The sequence below is a fragment of the Hippocampus comes genome, unplaced genomic scaffold (genome assembly GCF_001891065.2).
Source record: "Hippocampus comes isolate QL1 unplaced genomic scaffold, H_comes_QL1_v1.1 scaffold151, whole genome shotgun sequence".
Lineage (NCBI taxonomy): Eukaryota > Metazoa > Chordata > Actinopteri > Syngnathiformes > Syngnathidae > Hippocampus > Hippocampus comes.
Window position 1 is genome coordinate 1,630,865 of NW_017805591.1, and position 11,415 is coordinate 1,642,279.

Consider the following 11,415-nt stretch of genomic DNA (forward strand, 5'->3'; position numbering starts at 1 on the left):
GAATGTGATGGTTGAAACTTCAGTTGAGTTGAGTTCTCTATAGCTGCCATTTAGGAGCTATTGTCGGCCTTCTTCAAAAGGACACAGTTCTGTACGATATGAGATTGTCGACATATGTTTATTACAGGCATTAACGTGATCAATGATCAAATGTTTTTCTTTTTTTTTTTTTTTGGGACCCCACACAGAGCACAGGAATAGAGAAACTAATGATGGACAACTGACGCGATGTGATTTTTACTATGCAGACAGTAATACATGGAGTAAGGAAACTGAGAGTTCCTGAAGTGCGGTAGGATAATCTATTTTTCGTGGCGAAAGGTCAGACAGATTAAACGCCGCCATGCAGATTCCACTTTTCCATGACAACTGCAGGGGAGCGCAGCTCGAAATCAGAACTCTCAATGAGATGTAAAATTAACTTCCTGTATTTGGTGTGAAGGTCATACTTTGCTAACCATGGAAGGCTTTCTCATTTTCACGAATACATTTTGTTAAGGTTGACATTCAGTATTGTGAAAGTGATGGCCAAAGTCAAACCAGCGATCTTTACATTTGCGTAGTCACACTGTTAATCCTCTCACAATGACTTCTCATTTTTAAAAATGCACGTGTACTGTAAACATACTGTATTAATCGAGTCTGGAATCGAGAATGAGTTACCAAAGGCTCTTCTATGCAAACACGCTGCATGATTTCTTTCCTCCTATTGAAACCATTGCACGACAATGGCTCCCTGTTTTTTCACTGGAATAATCACATCAATTCGATTTACACCCCAGCTGTGTAATATATCGTCCTTAATGTAAAAATAGTGTCTAATTATGATGGTTGAGGTCTACTAAAATTGCTGTAACTTTAGGCATGATCTTTATTTGCCTTTGCTTTTGTTTGGGAACCATTTAAAGGTCGAAGCAATCTGTTTTACTCCCTTAATTAGAGAAATTATATTTGCATCTGACATTTTATGATGTTTTATTGTACAATATGATTTTTCCACCAAATAATGTTTTTGGAAAGACAATTTAAGATTAATCATTGTTTGCGGGAGCTATAATCTGCATAACAAAGCATGAATTACACAAGCCGTTGGAAAAAAATATGTTGCAGAATAAAAATGATACATTGTTACCATTTGTCACGCATGCTCTCAAAAGGAAAGAAAACATGAAGTAAAGCTTTCCAGTTCCAATTTAAAAGAGATGCCTGCCCCCCTTCCCCCATCCCTCCACCCCTATAAAATGTGTAAAATGCCACATTTTATTTTTATTTTTTTACATCTTAATCTGTCCTCCAGGATAAACATGGAAGCTTCTCTTACAAAGAAAACCAGCGTAAAAGAGAGGGCAGGATATTTTTTTTTTCAGTGTTCGACCACTCAGACAAAGCCCTAACGTCATGGCTTCTATTAAATATAACAGTTGGCGACTCTTGTATGGAAGGAGCACTCCAGAGTTTATTGACATCAATTGAGAGATGGTGTAGAGCAGAAATCAATAAGGCACGCCAAGATGTAGGACACTTTCTTTGGGGTGGCTGAAGAAGGTTGAAACCTTTTCCGCCTTAGGTTTGCCATCCACGCTTTTCTGCTCAAGAAAGCATCATCGAAAGACCACTTTTGTTTTTCAAAGAAATAAATCAAAAGTGTCAAGTGGAGTTTTTTTGATTCATTGTGTCGGCCCTTTATGGGTCTCTTATGAATTTGAAACAATCTTGCGTATTCATGCGAAAACATACAGAGGTGGCAGAGCTCGACTTGAGTGTGACACGCATGATGGAGAACTCACATTTTCATGATGGACAGTGTGAATTGGCAACAGAAGAGGAGCTATAGCCAACCACAGCACTGTCTATGCCTCCTTAAAATTAGATGTTTTGAAATGACCGTCAATACTGCATACAGTAACCAGGATGGTATGGCCAAGGCCCAATGGTTGAATTGAATGAATGGAAAAAAAGTGGAGAGTGTCATTTCTGGTTTGATTAGTGACATGTTTGGTGGTTAGCCGGATATTACCTGGGTTTTTTTTTTAATGGATTTTCACCATACAAAATGTGTCAGAGCACCTCAAATTAAGTTTGAAAGTGGGCGATACAAAAACATTTCTGAGTGACAGAAAATTAATATAGTGCTCCAATTTAGTTCGGGAAAGCTATCAGATGCTAAAAGCCATGTTTTGTTTGAGTTCACTTGTGGAGGGTGTGGAACTGGATGTGTGCCCATCCTGCTTAACATTATGTTTCAATCTTGCGACAGCACACCTGGAAAATTGCCATGGGAGAGGACGGAAGCAGGACAAAAGCGCTTTGCATTGTTATACTGATTGCCATGACTCCTTCTTGAGATTTGCTCCAATCAGCGCTAAGATCATTTTGAAGCTTCAAAATTGCAATGCGGAAAAGATATTCAACAATAACAGTATTTTTGTATTTGACGTTTTAAAAAATGTTAATATGATCCATTCTACCCATCGCCTTATTTTGCATGGGCCTCTTGCTCCCAACAATAACCACGGCCATCATTCTGAATGGCTCTACCGGCTGCAGTGTAAAAAGACTCAAAATCAGCCTCTGTGATTCATCTCAAGTTTGATGAATCACTTGTACATGCTACATATATATCTTGATTTACTCCTGACATTATTATGCTTGTTAAGATAGAAACGACCAATACTGCATATTCTTTTAAGCAAAGTTGTGCTGCCATTTTGCTCATTTGGCAGACACACGTCTGGGTGCACCCTGTGAGTAAACCAGCTTCCACACCTGTTTGCATGCACCACCCATTCGTAAATCAGGCTCATGCTGTCTTCAAGAGGTATCAATTATCAATAATTTGGCTCTGACAACACAATTGTTTCATCGTGTGTTGACGCAATACATCTCCATACTGATAGTCATCAAGTCTCAGCAAGGTTCCAAACCTCACTCTACTCACTCTAGTGTAAAAAGAGGACGTCGTGGCGTAACTACTATCGCACAGAAATTCACAGGCTGTCTCGTCTCAAGAAGCTCCTGCAGTCACCTCCCCCCTACCACAATATGCTCATGAATTTTGACATTGTGTTTAAGCCAAGACACAATTTGACTCATTTCTTTGTGAGTTGTACAGGGCAAGGTGGCTTCTTTGCAAAGACAACAGTTGAATGTTTAAAATCCTGGAAAAGAAAAGAAACATTTACTTAGATGCAACATAAACTGTTTGGCAGACACGGGGGTTATAGTGTGATCTCACGCAATCAAAGAAATCACACTGGCTCTGTTGCTTTGCCTGTGGCTGGGTCATTGACAGAAAAAAAAAAAAATTCGAGTGCACAAAAGAGCACGATACACTTTACATACAAAAGGCATTCAGAAAATTTATGCAGAAAACATCTTTTGTTCATCACAGTAAACCGCAGGGAACGTTGTCTCAGAAGGAACTACGGCAGTCAAAGTATACAAGTGAAGTGGGTATTTAATGTAACAACGCATACACAAATAAGCACTCAGAGCACAGACTTCTATCAAGACAGTGAGTAAACTGACTCAGCAGAGAAATGTGGTCATGTGAAGTTCAGATGTTCAGAGGAGAGAAATCCTACACCCGCTACTCAACAGACAGACAAACTCAGAATACCTACCCAGTCGGGCGGACACGGACAACATCCAGGTAAATTTCCCCAGGTCAGCATTGCGAATGTGAATCTGTTCTCAATTGACATCCCTGGATGAATAAAAGTAAAGTTAAAAAAATAATAAAAGAAATACACAGAAGTTATGAAAGTAATATTTCAGTAATTCTCTGCATTACATATGTTAATTCTCAAAGTGCCTCTGGCCATTTGTTACTTTAGTCAACTCAAAAAATATAAATTATAGACTTTGATTCAATACATTTACAATGTATAGTTGAAATTCACACATTAATTGGAATTTTTAAAAAGCGTACCAATAATGTAGCTTTAATTTGGTCTGATACAGCTCAACTTATTGTGTGGAAATCCAGTGCCAATTACCCACAAAAAACAAGGGAATACTGCATTAGCTTTGTAACAATAAACTCTATAATCAAGACCGACTACTACTATTACTACAGCAACTACTACTACTACTCAAAAACAATAAAATACCACAAAAGCATACTCTCTCTATTAGCTCAGTCATTTCTATCTTGGATTTGAAATTATTTTATGAATTTGGGAGTCTTACTTTCCTCCATTCTGATTACCTAACAGAACAGACAGCAGTGAAACAGTGCTCAACTTTTCGGGACCCAAAAGGTTATTGTGTAAAGTATCAGCGCTTTAGCATTTAAACAGCCAGATGGTACTCTCGAGGGTCAATGGAGACCAAAATAGAAAATTGAAATGAGCGAGAACTGTGTATGTGCCGGACGATTATGCATCAGGGATTGGTTTGTGAGCACATATGGCTCACCCCATATCATCTTCAACATTTATTATTGTGTATTTTCAGATTGATCTAATGTCGCCAAATGGCCAAAAATGACTATAATAACAACTTCAAAATGATTTCCAACTTTAGATAAACAGAGGAAAGGCAAATGGACTTTGGGCTTAAATTCTGCAAATGAATCAAGTTAACTATGATTCTATTCGTGAGCACACCATCTGAACGTACACTGGTGAAAGCTCTTTGTGACTGTTCAGGCTAGTCAGACCCTAGAATTGTTTTAATTTAGGTTCTACACATGTACTGTATCATGTTATATTGAAATAAGCTGATTCTAATTCTGTTGTAGCATTTTGTAATAACACTAACAAAAGTTCTAAATGAGATGTTTGCTGTCACAAAGGTTTCATCAACAATTTCATCTCGTGTCGTCTCCCGGAGCCTCATTATCACGTCGCCTGAAGCAAACTCGCTACACGGCAGAACACTCAGCCTTCTGCCAACCGGCCACTCAACTGTTCGAGACAGCTGCTCCACATTTAAGCAATTAGAACGAACGAGAAACTCAACACCATCCTATATATGTCGGTGACATCTCAGCATTTTCTACTATTATTGTGATTTGTGATAACCTGAACTTTGATTTCTCTCCCTTCGCTTTTTAATTTCACTTGCTCGGCAGTGCAGAAAGTTCATGCTCACGACCCCTCTCGGGACCCGAAGATTTTGCTTGATATGGTTAATGACTCGTGAGAGCTCTTTGAACCCTCCTTTGTGGATAAAATGTGGTAGGTGCTCCCTGGAAGCACAAATCTCTTATGACTTATGAGCACTGTAGGTTTTGTTACACATGGGCCATGCAGTTGAGACAAAAGAGAAGAAAAGGCTTCAAATCACTGCTGCAGGGCTACATATATCAAGTTCATTCAAACTGTGTTTTGTTCATTGCATCTGTGATATAAATGTGCATCGAGACCTCGACAGCTAGAAAAGGTTGAGAAATGTAATACATTAGTGGAACTCGGACAAGCGGGGGTTGTTGAATTGGAATATAATGGAATTTCTTTTGGAAGGCAAAGGCATTATGTTTTCTTGTTTTGTATTTCCAAGGAAGTCGAGCTAAATTAATGCTGAGATGGTGGCATTTCTGTCAAGGCAATGGGGACCTTTGGTATGGTTTATTTACTTGTAATCATCTGATGTTCTTTGTTTTAATCTGATGTGGTCCTCAAAATTACCCACCCACCCCCCCAAAAAAAGAAAAAAAAATTGGGATGCACACTACACTGAAAAAAATAAAGTACCGTATTTTCCGCACTATAAGGCACTTTGGAGCATAAGGAACATGTTCAATGAATGGCCTATTTTTAAAACTCTTTTCATATATAGGGTGCACCGCATTATAAGCCGCATTGAAGCTACAATAGTGGCTGCAGTTGTGTTATGCATCCACTAGATTGATCTACGCTAAAGGAAATACAATACAATTCAGCTTTATTATGATAGAACTTTCACAACCGCTGCAGCTGTAACAAAGCACTTTACAGACCATTTAAAATATTACGTTGAAGAAATCACAATATTAATCCATATATAAGGCACTTCGGATGACAGGGCGCATTGTTGGCTTTAGAGAAAATCGAATGCTTTTAGGTGTGCCTTATAGTGTGGAAAATACGTTAGGTGGTATGTTTGTGATGTGGGGGCTATGGGGTTGGCCCTATGTAACCCATCAAGGGTTATATAGCATAACGGGTTTTTTCAGACCGATGGTTTACTTCCTCTGGTCCAAATCAATGGATTGGCTTGTAAACAATATCCATGTACCCCCTCATTGGTTTATGTTCAGACATTAAAAATTAAAGGACCAAAGTATGTCACCACAGATCATGTGGCTTGCCACTCATCAAACTTATTTGCCACAAGAATGTAAACTGGAACAAGCTTTGCTATCAGGAATAACAGGATGAATCAGTGGTCACTCCCCAACCTTTTTTTCTGCTAAGGATCTGTTCAGGCAAGTACATGCTTTGCGTGGGCCAACAACCATTCGCTGACAAAGGTCCCCAGGGACATTTTATGAACTAATTTGTGATTGTTATATAACTGTACATTTTTTTTGTAATTGCCAATTTTAAAGCAATGTTACTGTAACTTAAGGACTTCACTATTTTCTGAACATCCGAAATAATTTGTTTAAAACAAAATGAAAATCATGATTTTTTTTCATTCATTTCATTTTTTGCAATTCAACAGTACAACAAATGTAGAACAATATAAAGTAACAGTCAAATACTAAAAGCACACGCCTTTGAAATAATGATTACAGCTTAAAATGTAAAGACAATATTTTTTGTATGTTTTTTTTAAAGTATTTTTAAGTTATGATTATCAATACGACATCAACATCATTGCTACTTTCAAATGTGCATGATCAAAATACGACACGACTAATTGCCGATTTAGTCCATCAACTTCGCAGTTAAGTAGCGAGCGGCTAAACTGCTCATGCCAGGGTGGCAGGCTGGGTCAACTCCGCTCGCAATTGGACTGAATCTCGAGGGAAATACTCAATGAGTGGGTGGGGTCTGGTTGCTGACAGACTTGTGTTACATCTCGCCTGGTCCAAGACATAGAACAGTACTTATCTGGTAGGATGACTGCACAACCATTGTGAATGACAAAAAAAGATGTGTAGCTTGTGAAGGTGCTTTTGCCATTTTCTGTCCAGCTGAAAATGACCTCACAGTCCAGCCTAGGTGATGACTAATCATGGCCAGAAAATAGGTGAACCTTGATTGGTCAATCAGAATGCTGTATTTACACAAGTGAAGGAGCATAGAGCATATTATTGTAAAGAACATTTTGGAGTTGAGTTCCACTTTAGCATTTTTAGCACAATGTAGCAGGTTACAACACTTCACAAATAGCCGAGTGCACTGTCAAGCGCATTATACTGTGTGTGGAAAAGATGTTTCCATCACACACAAAACAATGTAGCAAATATTGAACACATGTGCTTGACAGCTGCAAACATGCTGAAGCAAATGTGCCTGTTAAGTCAACGGTCTAATTAGTTTACATTCCTCATGTCATTACAGTAGGTAAACATCATGATTTTGGAGGTGCGCTCATATCCATGTACCCAACTGACCTCGGATGGTTTTAACATGAAGTGTGAACCGTGTGTTTACGTATAATGTATTTGAAACAGAGCACCACTTGCAGGAGGTCTCGAGCTGATTTGTATTCATACGTACCCAAATGAACCACTCCAACGGAGGACACAAATTTGTGTTCGATGAAAACGGATTAAAGGGTGTTTGTGTGCGAGCTCCCGAAAGCTCATGTGAGGGGGTTCAGTTGAATGTGTTGACGAAGGGAGAGTGTACTCTGTGACCAACATGGGCACCTAGGAGACACGATGGAAAAACATGATTATGTTTTAATCAGTTCACTTAGCTCCATTATCTTCCCTTCTCATATTCCTGTCCAATGAATGTACCCCCACTGAAGTTTTTCAGTACTAATTTGGAAAAGGCTTCTCAACAGGAATATTCTTGCTGCAGTGCAAAATCGAGACCAGCAGTTGTTGTTGTTGATAAAAAGCTGTGGAAAGGCTCTTGAGCCTTCAAAACTGTGAACATTGGTGGGAATCACGGCAGATGATGGTGGTGTGCTTTGGTCCGTTCGGATTTATTTGTGGAGCACTGGTTCACAACGAAGGTTACCTCAATCCTATATGGCATTCCAAAGTTGAACTATTAAAAAAAAGAGGCAAATTATGTCTCTGTGTGTCCAAACCGTATGTTATCAGGCCACTTCCTGCTTCACAGTGAATGATGCAAGAAAAGAAGACTTTTCCCATCTTTTAGTCTGGGGTGAGGGAAATATTACCATTGTACACTAACATCATAATGGATCCTGTGCAATAACTATTTTATTTTACTGCCATGCTTGTGTATTTTAACGGTCAGGCATTACTAGCCACAGGATATGGCTCCAATGTTGTCCGAGTGTTGTCAATTGAACCAGAAGGATTGTCGTTGCCTTGAGTTGTTATCAGAATTTTTTTTGCCTTGAGTAGTTAATAGAAATACACATTGCAGATCTGACTACAATTACCTCCGCCTTTTGTGTTGGCACGAGATCACAATTATAATGGTTACAGTATGGTATAATGTCGTTTGCCACAACTGGCAGTTGCGCCCCCCCCCCCCCAATTTGTGTGCATCTATTCTTTTTTTTTTAAGTTTCCGTCCTACTTTCTGAGGAATAACAAATGGAGGTGAGAATATTCTGGAGTATTATCATTGCAGGGTTGTATACATCCTCATGGACAAAAATTGAGAGTGAGCTCAATGGTCGATACATATATCCCACCACAGATGGGGCTGCAGGGATCCATTTAACCAAGCTGTTGTGTTTGTTGTGATCAACTGGCACATTTCTATGCTGGATGTCATCCATTATCATAATAGCAGGCTCAATCATTATTAGAGGGGGGAAAAAAATGCTCATTCATTTAAGTACTTCAGAAAACAATAGCTTTCATTGTGCAATGCAAAATGAGTTGTATGAACCGTGCAGAGGAAGACATTAGAGTTACATGATGGTGTGATATGGTATAGTGGCCTGATTTCTGTGCAAGGAGTGTGGGTTCAGTAGCCCCTCAGTGACAGTAAAGTCATCTGTCTCTATATGTGCCCTACGAATGACCGGTGACCAGTTCAGGGTAGAGTCCACTTTTCACTTAGATTTGGCTCCAGCTCTCCGCAAGCCTTAACAGCATAATTGCTATAGAAAATGGATGGACATATAGATGATGACACTGTGTTAAGTCTAAAAATACCCGAACAAAACATGGTGCAGTAAAGCAGCTTTGTTTATGCTTTGTGTTCTCATTCGGTGTCATTAGGCAAAATAAGGCAGCATGTGCTTCACAATTTACCACATAATCAACATACAATTAAGCCAACAATTACCCTTTTAGAGTCTGCAGCTATAAAAAAAAAAGATTAAATAGTTTACATGCCAACAACAAAACAGAATTTTCACATATACACACCAAGTAACACCTCTTTAGATAGAGCCGAAAACACATTCAAATACCTTTTATTGGTCGATATGTGATTTGCTTCCCGGAACACAGTAGTGTCAATGCTGGAAATGTAAACTTTGCTCAAGAAGCATTGTGAGCATAAATGCTACAAGATCTCTGTGTTCCTCCAATGATGTTTCAATTTATGATGTCCTCATGCACTTAATATGCTCTCCATTTTAATCAAGTTGTGTTGGAAGAATTTAGACAAAAATGATATTGTCATTGTTTTCAAAAACTCCAAGCCGAGGCCCATTTTTAAATATTTGCGATTTGAGACTCCAGAAATTGTCATCGCATAAGTGGATTGGGCAAAATGACAGTTTGTTTTAACCATTTTTAGTTGTTCTTCTGCATTTGGTTTATTCTTGGCTTCTCGGGATGTAACATTGTGAGGACATTTCAGTGAAACATGAGCCAAAGAGAAAATTTGAGGTACCAATTTTGTCCTACCTTTGAATACATTATGTTTTTTTTCCAATTGTCAGTAGTGTACATCCATTACTGTGAACACCGACGGTGTTTATCTCATCTGGTCTCCTTTTTCTTATACAGAGTTTTTTGTTCTTTCCCCTCCAGTCTAAAAACAGCACACAGTGTCAGTGTAATTATTCTGTATATTTGCATGCATGACGACGAGGTGTGTTGAGCTGATTTGAAAAGTCTACAAGGAAAGCAGAGCAAACAAACAAACAAAAAAAAAATTCTAATGACAAGCAACCAATGACAACTCACAAATCCAGAAGAAACTGTTAAGTCTCTTATTTGTGGCAATGCCACTGTCGAAAGAGCCTCATTTATGCAAATGCAAACTGTGTTTTGAAAGCCTGAACTTTTCACTCCTCCTCTTCAGTGCTGTTTGCTTGACACTATTTGTTGACTCAATCCCGACATGATGAATGTCCTTTGTAACCTTTGGAGAAACAGTTTCCAATGCAGGCCGCCCTCTCACTGCAGACCCGCAAATAAAAATTAACATAAACAGTGGACATACTCAGATAAATAATTACCTAAAATGGAGTAAGAATGCTTCCCACCCAAATATTTAGAGGATGAACGCCCTTGAATAGCAAAATATCCTCCTCTTCTTTCACTGCAATTGCTCCCAACAGTGAGAATTTCAGTCTTGGCTCTGTCATCTTTGAGATACAATTTAAAGATACCATAACTCTACATTGGTATGCTTGGGAAAAATAATAATAATGTTAAAAAAAAAAAAATGGGGTAAAATGTTATAGGATTTAGAACAAATGATGTGTGAAAGCAAAGACATTTTAGTAAAGCATGAACAAACGGTGTTTGAGGACTATGAAAGAACATCATTACAAAACCGAGATACTTTCTTGACTGCGTCGTAATTGATTGTCCAACTTTTCTCCCTTGGCCATTTTTGGCATGTTTTATTCCCCACAAAATTATGTTATCTGTGATAATTCATAGGCTTGACGCCAACATGTCACATCCGAGAAATGTATGCCATTTCCATGGTTACGCTTGTTCAGCCTGTAAGGAATTATGTTGACTAAGTCGAAAGGCTTACAGCAACATAATGCAGGGGGCTACTGCTGTAAAACAAACTTTGCTAAGTCCCTAGTGTGTGTGCGTGTATGTATGTGTAGGGGGGAGCGTTCACGAACAGACATAAATACCTTAATGAATCACTTCAAAGCCCAATGGGATGATTTTTTTTTTTTTTTTAAATGACTGTGTATTTTAGACTCTTGCAAAGTGTTTACATTTCTTTTCAAATGACATGTGCACACAGTAAAGAGATCATTTAAAAACAAATAAAATATTGGGTAGTTTTTCAAGCCAGTTTACATTATTGGAATGGAACTATGGAACTTACAAATTGAATAAATCGATAACATGTTGAACAAATTTTTGTGGATAAATATATGCGTCCTAAATTATACAAA